Source organism: Artibeus jamaicensis, unplaced genomic scaffold (genome assembly GCF_021234435.1).
Source record: "Artibeus jamaicensis isolate MK-2021 breed Jamaican fruit bat unplaced genomic scaffold, CSHL_Jam_final contig_497, whole genome shotgun sequence".
Classification (NCBI taxonomy): domain Eukaryota; kingdom Metazoa; phylum Chordata; class Mammalia; order Chiroptera; family Phyllostomidae; genus Artibeus; species Artibeus jamaicensis.
The window spans coordinates 3,286,417-3,313,741 of NW_026521863.1; the positions used below are offsets into that span (position 1 = coordinate 3,286,417).

Consider the following 27,325-nt stretch of genomic DNA (forward strand, 5'->3'; position numbering starts at 1 on the left):
GGATATGAAGTGAATTCAATTCATGACTGAAAGGGATACTGTCCTCACGTCACCTGGACACTGCAGAATTGAAGCAGAGGACAGCGCCCTAATGTGTCCAGGGAGGACTTCAGGGGCCACGCTGACAGTGTGACTTCATGCTGTCCCTGTGTTTTGTGGTCACTGGACCCTTTGAATGATTACTAAAGAGGTGAGAGCTCTGATTCTCGTAAGCCTGGTTTGAAACTATGACCCTGTGTATTTTCTCACTGAGACATGTCCCATGTCACTGAGTTTTAAATATAAAGAGAAATAATTGGGTGGCCAGACGAAAGGATCAAGTCCCTCCTGGGGCAGACTCTTGTGGTCTCAGAGTGCTGTACACCCTCCAGCCAGGTCACGGGACAGTAGGGACACACCCATGAAAACCAAAGGGGATAAAATGCATCAGAGATTTTAGATGGAGCCAAACTAGTCTTTAGATACAAAGGCTGAAGCCAAACAGTTCAGGAAATGTGACTGGAGAGGATGTAGTTTCTCTCTTTGGAAACCACTCCAGGTCAGTCCTCGGCTCGGAGATGAAAAGTGTGATTAGTGCTGGGGACTGGACAGATTCAACTGAAGAACGAACACTAGAACAAGGCGGGGGTGGGGGGCAGGGTGGAACCTGAGCGGTCAAGGTGCTGACAATGCGGAGATCATACGACTAACAAACTCTTGGGAGGTAGAGTGAATTTGCTGACGGCTTCATTTGCGAGAGCTGGGAGTTAGAGAACATCATTGGAAGCTGATATATATCATGTGGTAGGTAAATAAGTACATTTCACAGAAGCACAGATGAATACCAAGTAACTTGATTTCTTTAGAATAATTTTTAGGCCAAAGAGGCCATACAACCCCAAATTACAGAATAAATACCAACAACACAATTAAAATACTGGATATCAGGCACTATAATAAGCTACTAAAATGCTCAGAGAAAAATGCAGCACTTTAAATATTTATATTAATTAAAAATAAAGAGTTAAAAAAGAATTAAATTTAAAGTGGTGGGAAAGCACCAACAAAACAAACAATAAAATCAGAAAAAAATTTAAAAGGAAAAGTTGAATTTATTAATCAAAAAATCAACATAGCAGAATTACAAAATAAATCCAAAATATAGTTTTTGAAAGAAAAATAAACCAATGCAAATATGACCCAATAGCTAATATACAAAGAAAAAGGAGAATGTGCAAACAGGGAAGAATCAACTGCATGGTACAGGGGGAGGTGGAGAATCCCAGAAAATGAAGAAAAACTTTTTAAATAGGGTATCGGTTGGTTTAGCTCTATGCAAATCATTTTGAAATTTGGGTAAACTGAAAGAATTTCAGGGAAAAGGGAATTTGTCAAAACTGACCCCAGAGGAGACAGAAGTCTAGAAAGGCCCGATTTCTATGGGAGAAGTATAGAAAGCTACCAAGGAGCTACTGTTCTCCCAAACCAAAAAAAAATGCTTAAAATAAAATTCACTAGGTACAGACACGTGAATTCTATAAATCCAGTTTGCATTTTTCCAAAGCCTAGGGTGCAAAAGCAAGAAATGTCCACCATTTTTGGCTGGAGGAAGTATAACATTATACCAAAACACAAAAATCATAGAGAAGGTAAACAATGGGCTCATATCACTTGTTCTTTCCAAGTGTAATTCTTAAATACAGTCACATGCTGCTGAACGATGGGGATTCGTCCTGAGAAATGCAATGTTGGCCACTGTCATGGCTGTGAAACATCAGGGGGTATCCTCCTGCCAACCTTGGTGGCCTAGCGCCAGTTGTGTGGGTGGGACCCCCTGTGGCTCCCAGGGGCCAGTCTGTGTAGCTTGGCACCGTGGAAACAAGCCAAGGTGAAGTCACGCAGAGAGAAAAGGATGCCATCCAGGTATGCGGTCAACAGGAGCTGTGCGGGGGCATGAGGCTGTAGCCAGTGTGGCAATGCATGCTGGGTCCCGGCAAACTTGCTGGTTTTTGTAGGTAGAAAGCGTATACTCTGAAGTCAGGATGAGAATTACAGTGCAGTAGATACGTAAGCCAGTGGCATGGTTGTTTGTTACCAAGTGTTATGTACCCAGTGTAACTGTGTGCATTGCACTTCCACATGGCTGGCAGGGCAGTAGGTGTGCCGACGCCAGCACCCCCACGGACGTGTGAGTGGCACCTTGCACTAGGGGTTGTGGGGCTACGGCATCAGCGGGTGACAGGGAATTTTCAGCTCTATTGCAGTCTGAGAAACCACCACCATATGTGCAGGTCTGTCATTGGCCAAGACATCATTATACGGCGCTTGAACGTAAAATATTAGTGAATGAAACCCAGCAGAATATTAAAACAGTGGTGCATCATTACCAAATGGAGTTTATTCAGAAATGGGAGGGTGATTCATTATGAAGAATTTTGTTAATACAATTTATCTTAAAGAGTAGGCAAAAATATGTACTATTACTTCTGTGGATACTGATTAGGCACTGGATATTAGACAAGCATCAATGACAAAACCAAAATAAAAAAGAGTAGAATACTCACTTTATAAGTTAAAATATATCTATCTCAGTTCAGATATCATGCAAAAGTCAGGGTCATGACTATTGGAGACATAGCCTCAGTACTCCCACTTAAATTGAACTACCACTTCTATTATCGCTACTATTTAACATTTCACTAGAGAAAATAGCCAATGCTATTACAACTGAGGAAGAAATTAGAAGTAAAAATTGGAAAGAAGATGGAAGTAACCACTTTGGGGCGATACGGATTTTACACCTGGAAAACCCAAAAGAATCAACTGAAGAAGCAGAATCAATGAAGTGGCGGGGTTGAAAATTTATATGCAAACTTCGGCAGCTGTTAGATGACCCATGTGAAGAAAACTCGAATACGCTAATAGGGACCCAAAAGTCAGGAACGTGTGAAAGCCCCACCACATTCTGGGATTCGGAAAACTGGCCATCAGGGAGACGTCAGCCCTGCTGAAGTTTATTTTTTAAATTTCAAGACATTCCAACAGGAATGCCAATAGGTTTTTCATTTTAATTAGACACAGTGAGCCTACATTTCCTATGTGGAAATGCACAGGCAGTGACTACAAGAACCCTCTTTGAAAGACCGGCAGCTGGTGTGTGTGGGGGAGGCAGGTAAGAAGTAACAGATATTAAAATATACAGGTGTCGGCACATAAATGCACACAGGAATTTGGGTTATATAAGGCATCATCTCAAACCAGGAGTTAAAACACAGACTAACTAATATAATAAATATCATAAATATTGTTGGGTCAACTGCGTAGCCATTTGAAAAACTTTGATCTGGAGCCACGTTGCATACTTTGTACCAGGTTAAGTTCCAAGTGGACTAACGATTTAAGTAGAAAAATAAAGTCGCAAATGAATCAGGCACATTCCTTTATAAACGTGAATTGGGAAGTCCCATTTAGCTACGGCTCATTTTCAGAAGAAAAATTAAATGATTGACTGACCTGGTTCTGGGAATTTCATAACATTTTCTGTTGGGGATGCTCAGTGGAATGGTCACTCTCATGTCCTTTGTATTGTATTTTTATTTGTGGGGGTTTTTTTTAGGATAAAAGGTACAGGGAATAAGAAGCATAAATGGTAGTTACAAAATGGACAGGGAGAGGTGAGAATAGTATAGGAAATGGAGAAGCCCAAGAACTTACATGTACGACCCATGGACATGAACTAAGGGAGGGGATGCAGGGCAGAAGGGAATCGAGGGAGAAAAAAATGGGAAAACTGTAATAGCACAATCAGTAAAATATACTTTGAAAATATTTGCGGTGTTTTGTTTTTCATTTTTATATAATCAAATCTACTTTTTCTTTTATAGTTTCTCTCTTTGATGTTCTATTTGCCCGTGACAGGTTTTGACTTTTTTTTTTAGCAGTTCCAGTTTATAGTTTACATTTAATTTTTAAAGGGATCTGTACCTGTAGATTTTAGAGATGGTATGACGTGGGCCTTACCATTAGGAGAAATCTCCCGTGGAGTTAGCCCGCTGGGCTGGCTGTAACCCTGTACGAGGTCATCCGTCATTCTCCCACCGGTTCGGAGGGCCATGCTTGTGACATGCTAAGTGCTTTTAACGCACTCTCGGGTTTGTTTCTGGTACTCTGGTCTAGCTACACTACTATCAGGCCACAGACTTTTATTCACTATTATTCTAATATCTAATAGAGCAAATGTCCCATCGTTTTCTCTTTATTTTCTCAATACGTGCTAGTTTTTCTCAACCATTTATTCTTCCATGTGAATATCTGAATTACCATTTTTTAATTTATTTGTTTGCTTTTTACCCTTACCCAAGGACACTTTTTCATTACTTGGAGAGAGAAAGTGAGAGAGAGAAGCATCAATTGATCACCTTCTAATACACGCCCAAGTGGAGACTGAACTCACAACCTGGGGACGTGCCCTGATCAGGAATTGAATCCACAATCTTTTGTTCTACCAGACGATGCTCCGACCCACAGAGCCACACTGGCCAGGGCAAATCATTGTTTTTAAGATTTATAAAAGCCTCCTACTGGCCCATTCACTTTGTGAGGTGAAGGTTCTTGGCAGCGTTGAATTGTAACAGTTAAGTTCTTTGTGCATAAAAAGTGAAAACTGTTGGCATGGCCAACAGACACATGAAAAGGTGTTCAACATCCGTGGTCACCAGGGAAATGCAAATCAAAACCACGATGAGACGTCACTTTACACCTGTCACAATGGCGATCAGCAAAGAGACAGCAAGTGGCGAGGACATGGAGAAAACGGAACCCTTGCACACGGTTGGTGGGGGTAGAAATTGGGCGGCCACGGTGGAAACCAGAATGGTGATTCATCAAAAATTAAAAACAACTACTGTGCAACCCAGAAATTCCATTTCTGGGTAGTTATCCATGGAAAATAAGAAATCGAAAGATACGTGCACCCCTGTGTTCATTGCAACATTACTTACAATAGCGAAAACACACACACACACAGAAGCAACTAAGTGACCATCGACACGGGTGGATACAGAGGTGGCACATCTATAAAGAGAGAGGGTATAATGTTAAGTGAAATAAGTCAAAGAAAGAGAAGTCTCATGATTCCACTTATATGTGGAATCTGAAAGACGAAACAAACGAACAAACAACAAAACCAGAAACGAAGTCTCACACACACAGAGAGCAGACTGCTGGTTGCCAGATGGGAGCGGGGCGGAGGGAGGGGCGGAAAGAAGAGGATTAAGAAACACCAACTTCCAGTTATAAAACACGTCACAGGGACATCACGTGCAGTTTAGGGAGCACAGTCAGTCGACGATATCATAGTGACAATAGGCGGTGACAGGTTGTCCCTGGACTTGCTGTGGCAATGACTCCGTAAGGTCTGTGGTTGTGGCATGGCTGTGTTGTTCACTAGAGACTAATGTAGCAATTCATCTGCCACACCCTCCCGCCTCTCCAAGGTCCCCAGTAGACGCCTGCAGGGGTGGCGCGGTCATCGGCACCCTCTATTTTTTCTGACTTGCGTGATCTCTGACCTCTGGGTCAGCCTTGCACAGGACAGACACTTTCTCTTTAAACCTAAACCCTATTGTAGGGGCTCAGGTCGGGTGAGTACGCGACGGGGAGGAGGCTGCAGGTTGCGCTCCAGATCCCAGGGCTGGTCCTGCGCTGGCCCCGCCCCTGGCCCCGGGGCCCCTCTGACTTCTCCCAGGCAGCCAGCCAACTCATTTCCCTCAAGTCCCATCCTGTCCTTACAACACTGACCGCAGCACTTAGTTTGTCTCACAGAAAGGACACAAGGGACTTGCTCCATACCTTCTTGTCGAAGAGCAAAGTTGTGAAACGCTGACCTGACCCAGTCACCCTTCCACTCACATTGCGTTGAATTCCTGAACTATGGTATTCCTCTTTAGAAGATAGCCTACTTACCAGGATTAAATTTACCTATAATCTCTAACAGCTAAATCTATATTCTGATCTGATAGTATTTTTTAACCCGCTGTTCTGAACGAGTAGAATGGACCCATTTTCATTCCCCACTTATAAAGCTCATGATTGATATTTCTAGGCATCTGGATAGCATAGGTAAAAAACATTCACCAATATGAAATATGTAAGATGTTAATTTTATAATGGTTTTAGAATATTGTAATCAAAACGAACTGCTTAATTCAATTAAACAAAAAGGAATATAGAAATTGGTATATTACTTTTTTCATAAAAAGATAATTGGAAAAGGATGACAGAATAATTTTAGTGCTGAATAATTACAGATACACTAATATCAATTCAAATTTATGGATCAAATGATTATTTCCAGAAGTGAATTGTATAGTATTCAAAATATCCTGATAATCTTTAAATCAGAATTGAGAAACACTCTATTATGATAAATGCTAATTATAAAAATTTAGGTGTTTTTTTTTAACCACTGAAATAAAACCCTGGTGGAATATTTAAACTTAATCACCAACATACCAACTAGCTACTTAAAAAATCAGTGGTTTTAAGAAAAAAGTAAGAAAGCTTGCACTGCAGGGGGAAAAAAAGGAATTACTATGTTTATTTGGCCTAGACTGAGGATGAAAATATTTAGAGTTAAGGGGAGAGCAACTTGTTAGGTTACTAACAATCATATAATAACAACAGCTAATACTTACATATGCTTCTTACACATCACTGCCTACCCTCAATGTTTATATCTATAAACTCATTTAATTCTCCCAACAATCATGAAAAGGAAGAATTAGTGTTATCACTTCCATTTTGTTTTGTGCTGGGAGACTGTTTATTACATTTATTCAGGCTATTTTAAAAAATGCTCATGGGCTGAAAGAGGGTCCTCAGCTGCACTGGGGGAGAAGCGGCCACTGCCCACCACTGCCATCCCCCCATAAAGGAAGCCTGCGGTCCCTGCCAGGCCCAGGGACACGCCTGCACCTGTCCGCCTGTGGCTTAGAGTGCAGACCAGCTGTGCCCTGTGCGCAGAGATGCAGGTGCTGAGCACCAGGACAAAGCCCCAGATGGCTCCTTCCCCCGCTTGTTCTCCGGATGCCCGAGACCTGTGGTTGGGGACCCATCCCCACCAGCCCTGAGCTGTAGCCCATGCACTCACACACCTGCAGGAATGCATTCATTCATTCATTCTTCAGCAAACACTTGCTGGGAGCCTGATATCTACTTTGTGCTGGAGATACACAGATACGTAAGTCAGGAAACTGGTTCTTGAGGAACTTCCAGTTTAAAAGTAAATCACCAATCCTTAGCACTTGTTACCAGAGAAATGCAGACATTTCATCAGATGAGATACTGTCCCCTGGCCTGGGTCAGTGGCCTTGACTCCAGGCTGGCCAGGCCCTTATCACCCCAGGCCCAGAGAACGTGCCAAAGACACTTGTTTCCTAATCCTGCTTCCTCCTTCCCCAATACCTTCCACCAGCTGCCAGCTTCATTTTCCCAAAGGCAGCTTTTCTCTGTGTTAATTTTATGCATTTGAGAGCCTGCAGCAACCCCTCCCCCCCCACTAGTCCATAGGTCATCTGCAATTTGTCACCACCTACTCTTACCCCGGCTTGTTCCCCTTGGATGTGCCTCATATACCCACCCCCTCTGCCAGCTGCACCCGAGCTTGCCCGAGCTTGCCCTGTCTCCTTATCGGCCTGTGTGCCTATCTGTCCAGGCCCAGCCCAAAGCCCAGCCCAAATCTCACCCCAGGCAGCTATTGCCCAGCACCCCCAGTGCCCTTTGCCTTGCCCTTAAACAAGCTGGACACAGACTGTGTGCACCGGTCAAGTGCACAGAGGGTCTTGTGCAGCCAGCTGAGTGAGGGACCCTGCTTCCCACCTGCATCTGGCCCCCGCAGCCAGTTCTGCCCGAGGAATATGAGGGCCTCTCCTCCCTTGAATGCAAAGGGGCCGCACAGAAAGGGGGCCTGTGACGGAGGCGGCCCCGCGGACACAGAAACAAGCTCCGATTCTCTGGGAGGCATTGCCTTTCACGAAGTCCTGGGAGGGAGAATTTCAGAGGCCCAGTCTGATTCAAGGAGAACTCCAAATGACTCGAGGTAAAAAGCAGCATTCCCCGGCGAACTCGGAGCTGCCCGAGAGACGGGGTATGGTCTCCTCATCTCCTTCCCTCCGTCTTGAACTCCCACAACTCAGGACCCGGAGCTAAAGAGCCCCTCGGAGCGGGGCGGGGGTTTAATTCAGATTGCTCCTTTAAACGGGGAACCCGCTTCTGAAATAGCAAACTGTTGACATGAACACCCCCCTCCACCCAGTACTGGCACATAAGCATTAGTGTCGCAAATGAAGTCACCGCCTTGCTTTCTCTCAGTGTCCACTGCTGTTTCCAAGTCCTGTCAGCCTTATCTGTCCCTGTGAGCGGTGCCCCTTCTCTGCAAATATGTAAATCCATTTAAATTAATTTCCTGTAATACAACCACACAAAACAATAATCATATTAGTACCATTCACGATGTACTAATAACATTAACATAATTGCATTCAAATATGAAATTGCTGGGTAATAGGCTTTTCATAAATTGTTTCAGGGAGAATGTCGTTTTTAACCTTACTCTGGGACTTTAGTTCCAGATATCACCGGGAAAATACTGTGAGAACGTCCTCCTGCGAGAACATGGCCCTCGGTTTTTCTGCCTGTCCGGGGAGTGATCAAAGAGCTTTTGTGAGCCTGGTGAGAAGGGCCTGCAAAGTGACAGGTTCCTGAAGACAATGGCACTTTCAGTGGCCCTTTCTCAGGAGCGGGGCTCTGGTCCAGGCCCCTGGGTCCCCGTGCACAGAAGGATGCAGCAGGTGCACCCCGCCCCCCACGGAGGGAGCCAGTGTGTGTGTGTGGTGGGTGGGGGGCTCTTGCCAACTGAGGTCAACCTCAGGGAGCGAAGTCGCTGTCTCGTGAGCCCAGGCTGCTCACAGACTGGCGGAATTCTCCTTGGGCTCCTCAGGGCCTTGGACCAACGCAAGTCACGGGTCGCAGTGCCCCACAGAGCTCGGAGGGGACAAAAGGACCTGGCTCCAGGGGCAAAGGAGGAAAGCCAACCCTTGAAGTTTGGGCGTGTGAATGTTTTCGTTCTTCACAGTCTGGGGCAAACTGCCTGACAAAAATGTGGTGAAGACCAGAACAGGGGAGAGGCCATATGCCGAGGCCAGAGTGACCAGACTACATCCTGTCTGCAAACACCTGCCAATCTGCAGTCCGTCATTGAACCAGAAGGACGAGGAGTAGGTTGGAGGCGGGGAGATCAGAGTGATGCTCTTGGATTGGGAGGTCTCGTCCTGCTGGGAAGTTGCAAGGCCTTCCCACTGTACTGAAGGCACAAACTGCTAGCCCCCCAGTGACCCTGCGAGGCGGGCAGAGGACCACGTCATCCCCTCCTCCTAAATAAGCTCACTGCACTTCCAAGTATCTTTAGGCCTTTGGAACAGAAATGATACCCCAGGGAAGAGGTTCGGAAGGACTCGGAACACGAACGCCACTGCGAGGAACGAGAGACGAACAGCCGAACAGCCGAGTGTCCCCACCCTCCTCTGCTTTGTCTCTGCTTCGAGTTTAGAAGTTACTCTCGTAGGAGGTACAGAATGCATTTCTGTACATTTGTGGTTACTTCCCCCCCACATTTTGGAAATGTCAGCAGTATACAGCACTCAATAGAGAAGCTACTGGTAAATTCAAAGAAGGCCAATGAATCACACAGTCAAGTACTCGGAAGAGTGTGTACCGAGTGGAGTACCCACCAAGTCGAGTACCCAACGGGGTCACGAATGCAGAAGCTGGGACCCTTGGGCCTCACTGCAGCTGAGGATGATGGAGGCAGGGGAGATGGGTGCAGGGAGACAACAGAGGGAGCATGCCAAGCTAGATGGGGGGAGGGAGGCCAGGGGGAGGGAAAAGGGCAAAGGGTAAAGGCCATCGAGAGGCAGACAGGGCAGCCGGGCACAGAGAGGCAGAGAGCCCTGAAGAGGACCGGAAGGAGGCAGGAGCTTCTGGGGAAGGGACCAGAGCTCCCAAGTCAGGCGCGTCCAGGGCAGAGAGCATCTTCATGGACTCTTGCCGCGGCTTTTCAAAGGCCCGTCACTCTGCTCTGGCAGAGCGTCATTTCCACCAGGGCCGACGTGTTCAGGTTTTCTGACAACACAGCGTCTGATCCCCTTCGGTACCTCATTTAGAGGGTGACTTTCCATATTTTAAATGAGGTTCCTAGATTCCAACAGCTCTATCTTGTGGACAGCAACCGGAGCCCCTCTGGGAAGGGGGTTCGGCTGGCAGACTCCTGTCCCCAGGGAGTGGTCACCAACTGGTTAAGTGGCGGTGCCCCCAAGAAGCAGCCTGTGCAGCAAGTAGTTTAAATTCAGCTGACGGAGCAGGAGGGGAAGTTGGAGACAGGAAACCATCTCTGAACAGCGCGCATTTACATCAGGAGGGAGCGGGCTGTCTCCCCTTTCTCAGCCTTCCCACCAGAAAGCTTCCTCCATCCCGGGAAGACCGCAGAATCCCGCTCTCAGCCTCTGAGGCCATTTGCATAACGCATTTACATTTGAAGGGAGCTCACCGATTGGCAACTCTGGAAGCCTCGGTTTTCTACAATGGCAATTAGGAACAGAAATAGAATAACAATAGCGGTGGAAATACAGTTGCTGAGCTGTGGGTGGAAGAAGCAGAAAAATCTCTGCGTTTAAGCCTGAACTTGGAATGGTTGCAGGGTTAGACTAACCAGCTTTTGTTCTGGTTGTGAAGGCCAGTAGAGACCAAACCGGTTTGGACCAACGTGGGGGCTGAAGAGGGCTCCCCACGGCAGGAAATGGGGTGGCGCCAGAGGCGAAAGGCCAGGCCCAGATGGAGACAGAGCCCAGACCCAGGGAAGTGCCGGCCAAGGGGTCCCCCGCCCAGGTTCTGGATGGGGGCCGGGATGGCAGGAAGCCAAGTGCCGTGGAAGTGCAGGGGACTGCCAGATGCCACGCAGGGTCCCCAAGGGAGACAGGGCTGGGAAATGAGCTTAACTTGGAGAGCAGGGCGGAGCCAGGCTATGCTCCTGGGACATCGGGCTAAGGGAGCCAGGCCAGGCTCTCGGAGGACATCAAAGTTCAGGGAGGCTGTTCTCCCGTGGACCGAGGGAGCCTGTTCATCGAAAACACTGAGGCAAGGCCCTCTTCCAACCTGCCACTGGGGTCTGTCCTCCAGCGGCGGGACCCGGGCAGGACACACATGCTCAGGGGTTTCTGCTTCTCCTTCCTCCCCGGCTTCCCTGCCGCCTCCCCCACCCCTGGGAGACCGTTGGGAGGCCACTGACATAGGGTGCGGATGACAAGGCAGGAGCCTGCCCAGGTGGGAAGGGCCAGGGCAGGCAGGACTCCATGGAAGCTGATGAGGGAGGTCAGGGGAGAGTGAATGTGGCAGAGAGAGGGGCTCCTCAGGTTCCAAGTGACGTCAGCGCAACCAGGAGGGCTGAGAGGCTGGGGGAGCAGGAGGAACAGCCTTGGATGGTCCTCCCGTCCAAAGCACCTGAGACAGTGGGGGCCTTGGGTGGAAAGGAGGCTTGTGGACCAGGTGCTAAAATCAGCGTGGGACCGTGGCTGAGGGCATCTCCAGGTGACAGATCAGAGGGCACAGGGGCACAGGGACACAGCTCACAGGCCTGCAGGTTAAAGGAGCAATACGCGGCAGAGGTGAACAGGATGATGGCTGGAAAGTGGCCCCAGGAGCCTGGGATTTCGGGGGCCCTTCTCCCTCTCTCCCCCGAGAAGGTGCTGTTCCAGCCTCCCCGCCAGCCGCCAGCCGCAGGGCATGCCTTTAATGTGGAAAACGCTAACTTCCTGCTGGGGGTGCGCCAGAGCCTCAGTTCTGAGGTCAAGTTCAGGTTCTGTCTTCACCTGTCTTGGCTGGTTGGTCGACCTAATGCAAATGCACGATCTTTTCAGGGTTGGATCCTCATTTGTAGAAGTGGGCATAGCTTTGCTCTGTGGCAGTCCTGGTGGAGGCGGCTTTGAAACTGCGAAGTCCGGTTCAGCCCGCGAGGTGTCCTTGGTCCCTGGGAGACAGACCTGCTCTGTGCGACACCCAGGCATCAGGAAGTATCAGAGGCTTCTCTTCAAGGCATCCCTACGATAACGATGTTAATGCCGAGAGCTAGTGATTTTTCCCGAAGTGTTATAAAAATAACTGGTAGGCCTTCCTCCAAGGTCCTCTGCCAAGGTGCCATAATTACTGTGAATACTGTAACATGATATCAGAGTATTGATATTAATGAGCGTGTCACCAAAATAAAGCGGATCCCCAATTATACAAAGGAATGGAGAAACGCAAAAATGAGCACCCTGAAATCTTTCTGAGTCAGTACAGTGGAGTCCGTTGTGTGAGGGTACAATGCAAGAAGAATTTGACATAACGGCACTTCCCAATCCAATCCACAATATCAATAGGCCCAATTAAAATGAAAACCATGTCCACAACATTCCTAGAAAGATTAAAATATTCGAAATGGAAGCTATCCCTCCACCGCAGCAAAGTTGGGGAAAAAACAAGAGCCTGTACTGTGTTCAACGGATAGACGAATTAAATTCTGCTTAAAAATTGGAACAAGGATGGTTCCTTAATGGCCTCCTGAAATCTCTGGTTAATGCAATGAGACGTGGCGAAATAAAGAGGTATGATAATGTGAGAGAGAAGAGATCATTGTTTGTACTTAACATAATGGAAAACCAGAATATGCCGAGGAACCACCAAAAATAATAATGCTTAATAAAGTGACTCCATAAAATGCTAGATTTGAAATAAACACACCAAAATTAATAGCCTTGCCTGCTCTCTGCAGCCACAAGCAAACATAATACCGATACAGACCCTGATCACAGCGTCGACCCTTCCCCTGTACAGGAAGCCCTTGGGGAGATACCCACTGAAGCACATGGGGTTGCTATAAAGAATTTAAAAAACCTTTACAAGGAAAATAAAAGAAGAACAAAATGGCAGACACAAGTCTGTCTCTTGATCCATCCACCCACAAACTTATGCATGTACCCCTGAAGGAGGAGACGAAAGATCATGATGTCTGGCAATTGAATAGGGTTATACAGTCTGACCTGGAAAAGGAAGAATCCAGAAAAATGGAGACAGAGCAATTGACGGAGTTTGGCAGTGGTCAGAAGGGTGGCTGGAGTCTGTGGAGCTGACCGAGGGGTCGGCACCAACCTCCTAGGTCAGGGGCCTCGGTTTGACCACGCCTCCCAGCTCTACAGGTCTCTTACCTGGACAGCCAGGGTGGTCTCCTGGCTGCTGTCAGCGTCTGCCCTGACCTCTCACCCCTGACCACACAGAGTCTCACGCATTTCAGATCTTTCCACTGTTGGATTCAAAGACCCTCCAATGGCTGCCCAGCTGCAGGGGTTGAATTGTGTCTCCCTGAAAGGTGTGTCCAAGGCCCAAGCCCCACACCTATGCAGGTGAATTGAGCCCATCTATGCAGATGTAATCAAGTGCAGGGTCTGGATGGAGGGCCGCCCAGGGTCTGAGGTGGGCCCTAGTCCAATGGCCAGGGTCCTTTAGAGGGGACGGACGAGCAAAAGACACTAAGGGACACAGAGGACAGAAGCTGCCTGACCTGGCAGTGGGGTCTGGAGTGAGGCACCTGCCAGCTGAGGACACAGGGACCGCCTGCACCTCCAGGAGTTGGGAGGGAGGTGGGGGGCAGATGCTCCGGAAGGAACCAACGTGGATAAGACTTTGATTTCCGACTCTCGGCCTCTGCCATTGTGAGAGGATCTATTTCTGTTGTAGTTGCCCAGTTGTGGCCACTTGTTACAGCTTCCCCAGACAACCAGCCCACCACTTCCTACAGGGTAAGGGTCAGCGTCTGGACAGACCCGCCTCGCTGGCCTGCAGACCACCTCCCTCCACCCCTACCCCCTCTCCTACCCTGTTCCTCCTCACCTTTTCCAGCCCCACTGGCCTCCGCCAGCGCACCCACCTGCCCCCGCCTCAGGGCAAAAGTTTTAATTTTCAAATGATCGAGTCTGTGGCTATCAGCTTTGTGGTTTCTTTGATCGCTTTGGTTCTTTAAAAGTTACCGTCCAGGGGACGACAACTGCCTGCTCCTCACCCTGCGGTCTGCCACCTGGACGCGGTCTGCCACCTGGACACGGTTCCTCACACGCCCGCCCATCATGTCCCCACCTTGGTGAGGTCTCCCTGATCGCCCCAACTTTACACGGCGCCTCACCTGTCCTGGCTGGAACTCTCTGTTCTCCTTCTCTGTTTTACTTTTCCCCAGAAAAGTTCCCGTCATCTGAGACGTCACACTGTTTGTTTGTTTGGTGGTGGCCTCCCCCTACGAAAACGGCCCCGCCATTTCACCGCTCACGTCGGTGTCTCCAGCACCCAGAACAGCGCCCGCCACTCAGCGAGGACTCAGTGTGCCTTCGCTGAGAGAATGCGAACAGACTGAATTATGAGCAGGAATTTAATATACGGTAAGGCGAGCGTTACAAAACAGCGGGGGAGGATTAATTGACATACGATTTTGAGATATAGCACATTAGAGAAAAATTAATTTAGATACGCATCTTGTGTACTAAAGGAAAATTAAAGTCAAATATGGTTAAAAATTCATAGAAAAATTAGTGGAAGCTAAAATGCACAGTACACAAGTCTCTGGAAGGATCGCAGCTTTTTTTACCCTTTTCCTTCACTGTTTATTTTTTCTGTTTCACATTTCTTTTGATTGCTGTGCAAGTCCAGTTGTCGTGCCCCCACCACTCCCCCCGGATGGTAACTTTTAAAGAACCGAAACATTTGAGGAAGCCACAGAGCTAATACTGTAGCGACGGACTCAATCATTTAAAATTAAAACTTTTGTATGATCTTTGCCTCCTTGGTTTCAATGAGTCATGACCTGGTGTTATTGGAGATCATTCCCAGGGGATCGGGTTGCTCCCAAGTCTTAGGCCTTCCTTCCGCGGATGACCTTCGGCCTTTGTTTACTCCTTGGTTAGGTGCACTATCCCTCCCGCCCAGGGCCCAGACCTCCTCCTGGCCGGAGGACCATGTCCAGTGCCTGGCGGCGAACACCTGAGTGGCCATGGCTCCTCAGGCACTTCCTGGGCACGGAATCCTGGGCCCCTGGATTCTGGTCACTGCCTGCTTGTCGGGGATCCCTGTGGCATCCTCAGACACAAGCCCAGACAGGTGTGTTACCCAGGCTGGGCCTGTCCTCCAGGACCTAGGTCCCAGCCCCTTCCCTCCCGTCCAGGCCCTTTCCCTGAGCCACGCCAAGGGGCGGTTTCCAATGTGTGTGTGTGGCATGTAAAAGCAGCACCAGGCAAACTGTAGTCTTCTGGAGACGTGCCCCTGCAGGTGACTTTGCCATGGACCTGCGGTTGAGGAAGGTCAAGTCCAGGTTAACTGTGAACTCCTCAGCGGGGCAGGTTCTTTCTTCTGTGCTGCACAAGACCCATTCTGACAGGTGAGGAGAAGCTGCCTTGGGACGCCTGTGGTTGGCATGATCGAACAGTCTGACGAGGGGGGTAGGCGCTGAGAGAACAGCAGACGTCAGGAGTGAGGCTGGAGACCCGCGCTGCCCTACGTCAGGCCTCAGAGGCTTCGGCAGGCGGCAGGTGGGACCGAGTTCAGGGGCGTTGTACTAACTGGTAACTGTCTTTCTTCTTAAACGCACTGCCAGCCTCAGGATGTGGAGGGGGAGTAAGAAGGCACCTGCCCAGCAGAGGTGGGAGGGTTCTGCACAGTGGAAAGTTCCAGAACAGCCTTGCTCTCCCTGGGCAACTTGGATCAATTCTAGTTGCTACTTAAACCACCTCAGACTCACTGGGAAGCCACACGCAGCTCACCTGCTCCTTGAGAACAACCTGGAGGCGAGAGCCCGCCGCCTTCCCTGGGCCCCGGGCTGCACACTGACAGAGCGGTGCCAGTCCTGCCAAACAGTCGCTGCCTGTCCACTGTCCCCAGCAACACACAGCAGCGGGGCAGCTTGTAGGGCTGTTTCTGGGCTGGAGTGCCAAGTTCTGCTTTGCGGGGGCTACTCGTTTTCATTGCTGTTGTGCCCCTTTCCTGCCGTGAGAAGCCATTTCGGAGCCTTCTCTTCCCACCCGGCCCCTCCACCAGCTTTACTTCTCTTCTGGGCTCCTGATTCTGGTCGTATTTTTGGGGGGGACCAACAGAAAGGCTTTCCAGAGCAGACTCCTGCAAACTGAGATGTCAGTTTTAAGATGATAAATATTACATGATAAATGATATTAAAAAATATGCACCTGAAGTTTGTGAACGATGATGTTGAACTTGCTGCCCATTTCCGGGCTCATGGGTGGGGGGGGAGCAGAGCCACAAAGGCAGGGCCCAGAGACCTCACTCTGCTCCCCCTGCCTCGGCGCGCCTTCTGGGGCCCTTCCCCAGTGGGACCCTGCACCCCCTGCCCTGGTCCCCCGGGGACGTGGCTCCAGGAATGCTGGGGCTCCTCTCCTCTGCCCCGGCTGTGCTGGCGGGGCTTTCCCATTTCAGGAGCAGCCCAGCCAGAGAAGGCATTTGCCCCAAGATGGGTATCCAACGGCAGAACTTCTAGCTCAGGAAGGGACCTGCTGAGGGGAGACAGTGTTGTCCTGCTGGGCCTCCCGCCACGGTCTGGGCCACCCCACCCAGAGCGGCCTGGTCTCGTCTGGGCCTCTCCCACTGGTACTCTGGCCCTGGTCACAGGCGGGTGCTAGCGGCAAACACAGAATGCAGGTGAGCGTCCTGGGCTGGGAGTGGGCACCGCCCTAGGTCTGCCTTGCACTGCTCCCTGGGCGGCCTGAGGTCAAGTGCAGGAACCCTCGGGGCCTCAGTTTCCTCTCCTGTAGTGGACGGGTGTGAGCACAGACAAGATCTGGTTTCTTCTTGCTCCTAAAACCCTCTGATTTTTAGACAGGCATTTGTTCTGGAATGTTCAAATGCTTTGGGTCTCCGAGCAATTTGGTTTTATTAATGAGATTGTATTTCTTAGAGATATCACAAGAGCTCATCTATTTTTTACATTTTTCTGATTTCTCCAGCCATTTATTTCTTTGTAGCTGTTTAAGTCTAAACAGCTACAAACCAGCAATGGAGAAGAATCCCTCACACATGTGCATATACACGTGCATACATGTGCACACATGCACACACATGCACACACACACCGTCAAGGACCTGAACCTGTTACAGTCTAGTCGCTCACAGTTTCAAAGCGTATCCACTATTTCCTTTGTGGCCACCTGCACCACCTGCTCCGGGTCATCTGTGTGGAAGGGAGACAGCCCGGCCCCCAGCTCCCGCAGCCCGTCGTGGGTGCTGGGTATTGGTGTTGTTCCCACAGCCCCCCAGTGTCTGGGGCGGAGGGTGGGGCTCCCAGCCCAGGGCTGCAGGCTGTCAGTCACCTTGACTGTCAGCAGGCAGGGGGCGGAGTTCTCCCTAAATGACCTGAGCATGAGATCCGGGACTCTTCTAAAACCTGCCCTTGCTCCCTGAACCTTCCCCCACTGAGCCCAGGGACTGGAGGGCCCGTCCGCGTTGACCACCGCGGCCCCCACCTCGGCGATCACGAGGACCCGTTCCTGCCGTCCTCCACCGGCCCCCACCTGTCTGTCCCTGGCCTGTCACTACGCCTTTTATTACCCTGTCATTACCACAGACATTTTTTATTTCCTTATTCATGATCCCGTGTCTGTGGAGGCCTGGAAAGGAGAATTATGTTTACACAAACACTAGTGACGAAATGCAAGCACAGCAAATCTCTCCTGGGCACTTCCAGGTTTTTAAAACATAATAAGAGGCACCTTTGGGTCAATGATATGGAGGACACCCAGGTGTCAGCAGGTCCCAGTCACAGCAAACTCTGCTCTCGAGCTGGCCCGGATGTCAGAGCCCTGTGGTATTTACAGTCCTGCCTTTATGCCACGTGCAGTGAGAGCTGTCGGTTGAACTTGGTACCTGCCCTTCTCTTACAGAGGTTCCAGGATGGCGGCCTGGATGGCGCCCCAGTCGGGGTTATTCTCTCCTTTCCACTGCCAACCTGGTGAACGATTCAGCCAAAGACGCCGGGACCAAGGACGGGACGGAATGCCATCTAACGGGACAGCCTGTGAAACCCGAGGGCCCCCAGGAACCCGGTGCCTCCTCCTGAGTCTGCCAAGGATGGCGACCCTTGGAAGTTCAGTTTGGGATTCACTGCGACACCGAATCAGGGCGACTCAGAGGCATGGGTGCTTTCTCCGTAGCAGGCAGAACAGGCAACATCCCCAACAGTACAGGCGGAGACAAAGTTGCAGAAGCTCCAATAAAAGCCTTATGATGCCAGTTCTTTTCTGGAATGTATGATTTCTAAAAGCAGCGAATGCACGGCCTTGCCCCACCAGCCACAGAGGTGGGGGAAGCAGGCGCTGCGGCCGAGCGGCTCCCGAGGCCCCGGCCTTCCAGCTGCGGACGGGGTCTGGCCGAGCCCAGCACGGCTGTCTTGCCACCAGGCAGCCGGCGGGCAAAATAAACCTCTGTTTTGCTTCCTGTGTTCAGAGGGTTATGATGCAAATTCTGTCTCAGGGCACATTTTGGGGACGTTGCTGAGGGGCGGCCTGTTGTCTTGCTGTCTCTCTGTCCTTGTTGGCTGGTGCTGCCTGCTGACTCATAGCTGTCACCGTGGCTCGTTGTGAGGGGGCCAGATGGGGTAACCAGTTCTCACGGGCACTGCGGCGACGAAAAGTGTGTTTGGCCCCTTCTTGCCCCCTGGAAGGGAGCCACCTATCACTCAGCGACAGGGTGGTCCCAGCTGTGATTTAGGGGCTCGCCACCAACCCACCCTGTGGTCGAAACCGCACATGGGGAAGGAAAGGTGGGCCGCCTGGCCCGGGCCTGTGCCCGTGAGTCACCTCAGCCCAGCCAGCTGGCATCACTTCCCTTTTTAGAAGCAGTTTGGGACACCAGGACTCTCCTCTGGGACTCCAACTTCGGTTTGCACCAAGGAGCTGACCCCGAGGCAAACCCCCAGCCCACCCCATCCCTCACATGGGGTCTCCCTGCTGTGACCTCTGTTGCCCTGGGACTCGGGGGACCCCTGTCTGGTTGCCAGGTGCACGCCCGGCACGCAGCGCCCTCGCCACGGCTCACAGAACTGAACCCACTCAAAAGCAGGAGTGCGGACTCTCCTGCCGGCTCTGGGACCCAGGAGGCCCGCTCGGTCCCGGCCCCTCAGGACCCTCCTTCTCACAGCCTCACGCCCAAGCCCAAAACCAGTCTGTGGCCTGCTCAGTCGCCACACAAAGGAAGGTTTCCCACGGGTTGTATGAACTTACCCGCGATGGCGGCCCAAACAAACTGAATAAACATCAATGGCAATTTGGGGGTAGTGGGCACCTGTTTTGTTTTGTTTTTCCAAATGGACAATCCCTATGTTTGAAAAATGGTTCATGTTTTCAGACCTCCCAAAACCATTAGTCATGTCGTTCGCACGGCGTTGGGGTGTAATGAGAAATTTGAGTTTGAGAGCAACTTTCGTCCTACGGGCAAAATTATAATGAGTCGGAGACTCCGAGTGGGCCCTTGGCTCCGCACACAGGCCACTGGAATGATCGATTTTCAGAAGGGAGGTGTCTGGAGAAGATTGTTTTCTTTTATAAACCTGCTTCTTCTTCCTACCATGGCTATGCAAACGCCATACAGGGAAAAGCCAGGTGACTTCCTGGGTGCCGGCATCTTCGGCGTTGGCCTGGCTCTCTGTTGCCTTGACCTGGCTGACGGCTGTAGGTACTTTTTCTAGAAGTGAGTACCTACGGCCATTGCTTATTCAAGACTAACTTAAAACCTAGTTGTTAGAAGATGTCAAATAGATTTGGACTTCGGTAGGGGCTTGGGGATTCTGCGGCCTACTGGGACAGGGAAGTGGGGTGGAGGGCACCCCATGTCCTTCGGATGACCCCCCCACCCAGGGCGACTGGTACCGAGGAAGCCACTTTGCTTCTCAGAATAGTGTGTTTGTCATGCGAGAGACCATTTCTATCAATGGCAGGTATGAGGATAGTTGAGAAACACGGCAGCAACAACCATTTCTTTTTCAGAGTGTGTGCCATTACCTACAGAACCCTGGATGTGCTGGAGGGCCCCGAGCAGACCGCAACGGTGAGCGTTTCAGGGAAGAGAGGTCCTCGGGCCATGGCCGCAGGCAGCTCGTGAATAGCAGCAACCAGCAAAGCGCTTCCATCGTCAGTGACAGCCGAGTGCACGACAAAAGGGCGTGTTTTTCCTGGGGGCACGTGCCTGGGCCAGTGTCCTCACTCCCCTGCCCCTGCAACTGTCAAAGCTGCTCAGCCAGGCACCGCCGGGCCCTTCCGCGCCTTCTCTCTCTGCCCTTCAGCACCAGGTGCCCTGCGCGGGGCTGCACACCTGGGTCATGGTTCCCAGGGAAGCTGGGAGGAGAGACGAGGGGCCTGTAAACCCCGGTCAGTGTTTCCTCCTGTGCCAATGTTACAGCAGAGAATCTGTAGAAAGACTCTGGTTCTGACATGTTGAACAGGAAAGCAGGCTCATGGGGGAAAAGCAGGGAAACCTTGCCCTTGAATCTGACTGGAGGCAGGGCAGGGGCCTCTGTGGGAAAGGGGGCAGGTTGTGGGTGGTTGACTGATGAGTGGGGACAGCACGAGGAGCCTTCCAGGCCCAGCAGTGTGGTTGCCACTGCCACGGACGTCGGTCCCCGAGCACGCGTTATGGTGGGGAGCCCCAGAGCGGTGATGCGGCTTCACCCTGAGGCTCCCGGAGACTTTCTGGAGTGCCTTTTAAGGCATGATATCGGGGCACAGGCGTGCTCATGGCACCCGGCCAGCTGTTGTGACGTGAACTCTCAGCACTGACTGCTCCACTCGGAGTCCTGGTTCCACTCCTGCAGGTCCCAGGGTGCGTGATAGAGTCTCCGTAATGGTGACAATGTAGTGTTTCTGTTCTTAGGAGGTAAACTTCGTTGCAACTTGTGATAGTTCTCAATGTTTATCTAGTCGTAGTGAAGTGGGACCAGAGGTGGATGGTACCCAAGCAGGGAATGGGGTGCAAGGAGCTGAAGGGAAACGTATCCCGGGTTTAAGCTTTCGTAGTGGAGAGAAACTGTGTGGGAGAATATTTGGGAGAGGAGCACACTGAGCATCCTCCAGGCAGAAGGCCAAGCAGGGCGTTGGCGGGGGGGGGGGGCAGCATGAGCAGAGGCGGGGTCAGGCCAGCGTTTCTCCAGTGCGGTTTTTTCACTGAGTTACTGGAGTAACCGAGCAATGAACAATGCTGACTGCGGTGTTCGGTGAACCTTCCAGGTGACTGTTACTTCTCAGTTCAGGCCAGGACACGGGACACTGTATCCTTGGAGCACACTAACTCCGCCCCTCAAAGACTTCCCTTCATTCTACTGCATCTCAACCGGGCGCTTGGCCACCCGCAAAGGGGCTGCCATTTGCAAAGCTCCATCACATGGCATCTCCGTGGACTCTGCCCATCACCGCGTGGAAGCTGGGTGGGGATGTCGGCGGGGTTCAATCTTAGGAAGAGTGCTGCTCCCCTGGGGCACATGTGACTTCTGCCCTCCTACTTTCTCTCGAAAGTGTTGAATGGACCATCTTACTTTTTCTTTTCACCTGTAATTTTTTTTCTTTGGTGTGAGGTTACTATTTTTGACTTTTATTGTGTGTTTTTTTGGTTAATGCTGTTTCAAATCCTTTGTGAAAAGAAGGGATAAGTGTGTAGGTACAAGTACGGAGTGAGTATTTTTATGTAAGTGATAGCTTTCAACTTCACTTAATTATTCAAAGCATCCCCGGAGCCCCTCCTGAGAGGGAGGGCTCCGATTCTGAGCAAGGCTAGGTCCCTGTTCTCTGGCGCAGCGTGCTAGCTGGCTGAGTCATCCAATTACCCAGCGAACAGCAACACAACTATTCTATCTGCGTGTGTTATAAGCACGTATTGCAGAAGGTCGTAAATACGATCAAGAGAGCAGGCGCTGGGTGAGGGCAGAGGGTACTCTGTGCCTGCAGGTCCAGGCCAGGGTTTTGGATGGGCCACCAGTGAACACCTCCACGGAGAGGGAGTGTTTGAACTGCCATCAGACCGAGGAGGCGGAAGCAGCTGTTTGCAGAACCAGGCAGAGAGAGGAGCAAGTGCCAAGGTCCTGCGGTAGGAGCAGCTCGGCCTGGTTGGAGAGCAGCAGGCCGTGCAGAACTGCGGGATGCTCAACGGCAAATGTGGGTGAGAAAGAGGAGGCCGGGCCAAGGACTAGAGAAGGGCCAGGGGATGTACGTCTCATATCCAATGGCGAGGCCACTGAAATGTATTTTATGCGCAGAGGGGGTCACTGGAGGGTTTTTGGCAAGGGAGTGAGAAAATCTCAGTGGACTTTCTCCAAGCCACTGAACAGAGAATGGGCTACAGTGGGGAAAGACGGGCTTCTTACACTCTGTCCCGGCGATCCAGGTGAGAGGGTGGGGTGGAAGAAGGAGTGGTCAGACTCCGAGGGTGAACAAGTGAAGCCCGACCCGTCGTTGTCACATCTGGGTGGGGGAGGAGGAGGGAGAGGAGGGGAAGGCTTCAAGATAACCTCACAGGTCTAGCTCAGTGGGTGGATGGTGGTTCCATTAACTGGACAGGGGCACAAGGTGCCCAACGTGCCCAAGAGTTGTCTTGACTACGTTCAGTTCAAAAGGCTACTGGGCCAGCAGAGCAGCTGTTGGTATTTGAGTTGGAAGCCCAGAGTAGGGGGTGGAACAGGGTCAGGTAGGGGGTCCGTGGGTGTATGGATGGGGTCAAAGGCCATGGGGTAAAAGGGGGCACCAAGGCAGTGCGTACAGAGAGACTAGAACAGGCTGCGGGCAGGCGTTCTCAACCCTCCGAGCCATCCTGCTTCCCTGGTGACGGCCCCTGCAGTGCTACTAATGGGCCTCCCCGCAGCTGCCCCGAGATGCCTGGTCTGGGTCGCTGGCCATTTTTGGAGTGAACAAAGTCTTAGTTAGAATCTTCCCTGGTTAATATTAGAAGCACCCCACGTTTGATAATCTGCTAAATTAAATATAGCTTTCAGCTGTAATTATAATTCAGATAGAATTGTGTGTTTCTGAGCAAGAGTTGACAGTTCAGAGTTGATTTGAGTTAAAAATGTGCTCCCAAAGTAGACCCCCAGAGAGATGAAGCCATGGCAATGAACCACCGAATGTATGGGACCGAATGTATCCCTCTTACCTGGGATACCTGACAGGGGATACCTGTCACGATTTTTTGTTTGACTTTGTTTACAATTAATTATTAATGTACGACATGTTTGAAATTAATATTGTCGGAGAGCATAGTCTGAAAAATGGAAACCGACTTAGAGATTGGACCTTAAAAAATGCTGATGGTAGAAAATGGCAGAAAGAAAGGGGCCTCACCAGCCTCGGTCCCTCTCTCCCCCGGGGCAATTAGCCCCTGGGCGGGTGGGTCAGTAAAAGGAGAAACACATGCGAGAATTTATCCTCCTCCATTAAAACCTCTGCAATTTTTTATAGCTCCACAATTTCTTAGTGGCTACAGTACTTTTTTTTTTTTTGCCAAAGTTAAAATCTCCCTTTCTGACACCATTATTGTTCGAGAAAAACTTCCATTTTAGCACTGTGCACTTTTACTCTGCCCAAAGATTACATCAAAATGAAGAATTGGTTTGGCAACTGAGCGTGCCTGCACCGTCGGAGAATAGATGCGTGGAGAATCGAGGCCATATTTCACACCGACCTAAACGAGGTACTTAGAGTCCCCATCCAGTGCGGGGCTCCTGGTTTCCGGGCTGGGCCTTGCCCACCGGCCCCGTGGGTGAAATACAGTCGGGCTGGGCAGTCTTTTCTCCAGGGCATGCCATGAACCAGACAGCATTTCTTTTGTAAATGGAAGCACAGGACCAGGGAAGGCAGGTCATTCCCGCGCAGCGTGGGCTCCTAAATTATCTGTGCGAGAGCACGGGTGGCGGTGTGCGCCAGTGCCTAAAATGCGCACATTTTCAGTCCCCCTGGCCCAATATTACTGAGTATAACCAAAAAGACTCAGTAACTCAAAGATGGATCCTTGGCTAAGCCCCTGTAGAAAAGTGCGATAAATCAGCTTGCCCAAAACTGAATGCGACTGAAAAAAAAAGTCAAGGAAGAGATCTAAGAAAGGAGTTCTTCTTTCAGAAGAGAAAAAGAAAAAAGAAATGGCTGAAAACAGTTTTGAGGTCAGTGGCATTAAACGACATGGCTCATCTTGTTCTATCGAATGAAATGAAGACTCCGTTGCAGAGGAGGGTGCTTTGGCCTCAACAGAAACGCGATCATTCGCGGTACTAAACGTATGGGTCTTTGAGAGCCACTGGATGAGTGTACAAACATCGCAGAAAACACACGGTGCCCTCAGCTGGTCAAATCAGAGGCCCCACGTGTGACAATGATGCACATCGGTGTGTGTGTGCTGGCTCTGCTCACGTGTGGCTTTCGGGCCACTTGGAACACCTGTCAAGGGCCCTGTGTGCCTGGGGGGGGGGCGCGGGTGCGGGGGGGAACATGGGCCTCATGGACCCAGCTACCGATTCCCGCTGCTGGGCCTGGGAGCCCTGATTAAACCTGTGTTTTAAAAAAACATCAACACTTAAGACAGTTATTTCTCTTCTAAATAACTAGATTTTGATCAAGTTAGCTTTTCAGAAGGCTTTGATCAAGTTTCCCTGTGCCCTGAGCATCTGTAGCTGTTTTCCAGGATGAAGAGACAGGACTGAGGGGGAGGGATGGACTCGGAGGAGACCCCTGGGATGGGTTTGATGGGGATGGGGACCCTGGGGTGAAGAGCTAAGCTGGTCCACCCTCCCACCGGCCCAAAGAGTGCACACGTGCCTGTGTGTGTGCGGAGCTTCCAACGGTCCACACAGACTTAGAGACGAAAAGACCTATGTCTTCTGAGGAACACAAAAAGAGACTTGACAGCTTAAACCTATAATTAAAAGCCCACTGGAAGCTCCTCGTGGGGGCACGCACACTCTTGCTGTGTCTGGAAGCCACATGCAGTGGCCACGGGACCATCTGCACACTTCACAGGGTTGCACTGAAGGCGACCTTGGTGCCAGGCCCGAACCAGCTCCCCGCCCTCATGGGACTTGGGTCCCCACAGGGACAGTGTGTGGCTGTGTCAGCTACAGCCAGCTGCAGAGGGACGTTTGTTTAGTAACAGGGCCATGGCTTCCACACACAGAGAGCAATCAATGGCACCAGCCACAGACACATTGTCTAAGTGACGGCCGGGGACACAGAAAGCCCAGCTCAGGGCAGGGCCACCTCGGCCCCCCTGGGTCAATTCAGTGCTCCGAACAAATACAGGCCTGTTACCAAACACTAACCAGAAAGCCCACTTCAGCAAGGATGCGCTGTATCGGCAGGGGGAAAAAGACAATTGTTTTCTCGCTAAACGACCAGCCAAACAATGCTCATTGCAACGGCAATTTGCAATTCATGATTGAAACCCATTTCAATGTTGGCTCAGGTCTGAACTCATTTGAACACAAGAAAAGTAATTCCCTGTAATATCTGAAGACATCATCTTCTTCTCAAGTAAAATGCAAAAAAAAAAGTTTCTTTTTGCTGGAAGCCGGAAAACATTCGTTGCTTTAAGTGACACCACTGGCTAATCTGTTAAGAATTCTAAAGGTGCTGTGGTTTATCCATATTTAATTTTGCTACAGTTACTTTATTAACTGAATCCATCGGGGCTGAAACATCCTGGATGAGCAATCCTGACTTTCCTTATTTGTAAATGTTTGCTAAACCGTGGGAAATGTGATACTCTCACTATACCCTTCTGTGCCCAGTGATAAAAATACTGTCTCTTTGGGCTCTTATTAGATGAGACATTTGATGTAACCGAAGGAAGATAATTGAGCCCGGTAAATCTCGAAGGAGACGCAGCAGTGATTACAGCCTACTAGTCACCAAGTGGCACTTTCTGAACACACGCAGGCTGCACCAAGCAATGTGTGGGGGCGGCAATCGATGTTGCTCTATTAGGTGATTTTCATTTGTTATAAACACAACACACGGCGACATTAATTAATAGAATAATGGCGCTGATATATCTGCTGGTGATTAGCTTTTAGCACAATTCATCAGATGATTATCGTTTACCCAAACACGCTGTGAGGAGAAGGAAGATGAAATTTCGACTCAGCCGTTCCCACAGGGCAGCAGAGAAGATATTTCACTGTGAATGAACCTAATTTAATTTTCTGACTTTTGATCCCATGTCTTTTGTTGCAGGGATGAAACCAGTCACCGGAGCTCAGGGAGAAGTTGAATCATTTGTTTAGATCTTTGGCTAACATAATTGGTCAAAAAACGATCTCCAACTTGAATCCACCAATTAGGCGTAAGATGGCCATCAGAGTCAGCGTCTGATCTCACCTCTCCCTTCCTGCCGGGTTTGTTCGGACACGGATCCGATGTCAGACAGACCTGAGCAAGCTGTGCTTTGCCGTGGAATCACGGTTCTTGACTCCTTCCCCACGGCCCCCATCCCTGGGTGGAGGTGCGCTCTCTAACCTTTTACCCACCGTTCCCTTGCTTTTGGTTCCCAACCAGCGGCTGGTGTCCAGACCCTCACCTTCATCTAATCCAAAGGCCATGGAGGTGCCTGAGCTCAGGTCGCTCGCCAAGAAGCCCCCCAAACCGCACTTTCGGTGGCTCCTAGCTGGCTCCCCAGCTCAGGCCTATCCCGGTGGTGACCTTGAGTGCTCCTTGAGTGCTCCGGTTCTCCGGCTGCTGGCTCACTAGCCTTGTGCCTGACCCAACAGACCCACGTCCGTCCCACACCAGGTCAAGCTGGGAGGTGCCTGGGGAAGTTGCCAGGGGGCTTGGTTACACCATCCCCAGTAGGACTGGCCGAATGAGCGCGGATGGACTGACTGTGCTCACGGTTATTTTCTGTTCAAAGTTGGATTGACCACAAAGTTCAAGGCTCTGTCTGTTCTGGACTGTGGTCTGCGATCCTTTCTGGTTTTCTTCACATGAACATCTAATACAGGCCTGAGAAGAAAGACTGAGATGGTGTCCGCATGTAACCGTCCAGTTGGGTAGTTTATTGACTCCCTCCCAGTGGGGACACACATTGAAATGAAACTTTCCCACTGGATCGGTTTAACACTAGCTGTCTCCCATTTTCTCTCTCTTACTGAGTTAATAACATTTACATGGTATGAGAAATCTTTTCTTGGACTAAAAAGCTTGCTTTAAAATACCAAATGTCAATTTTTCTATGTCATTTCTATTAAGGA

General features: G+C 50.3%; 1 protein-coding gene and 1 long non-coding RNA gene across 2 annotated transcripts in view; one reads left to right on the forward strand and one right to left on the reverse strand.

Annotated features, from left to right (window-relative positions):
- The window catches only part of PACRG (parkin coregulated), a 382,996-nt gene that overhangs the window by 27,059 nt on the left and 328,612 nt on the right, over nucleotides 1-27,325 (reverse strand). The window lies entirely within an intron of this gene.
- LOC119034999 (uncharacterized) lies at nucleotides 7,778-18,345 on the forward strand. Its single transcript, XR_008392281.1, has 2 exons — nucleotides 7,778-8,077; nucleotides 17,997-18,345. It is a non-coding gene; the product is annotated as an uncharacterized LOC119034999 (long non-coding RNA).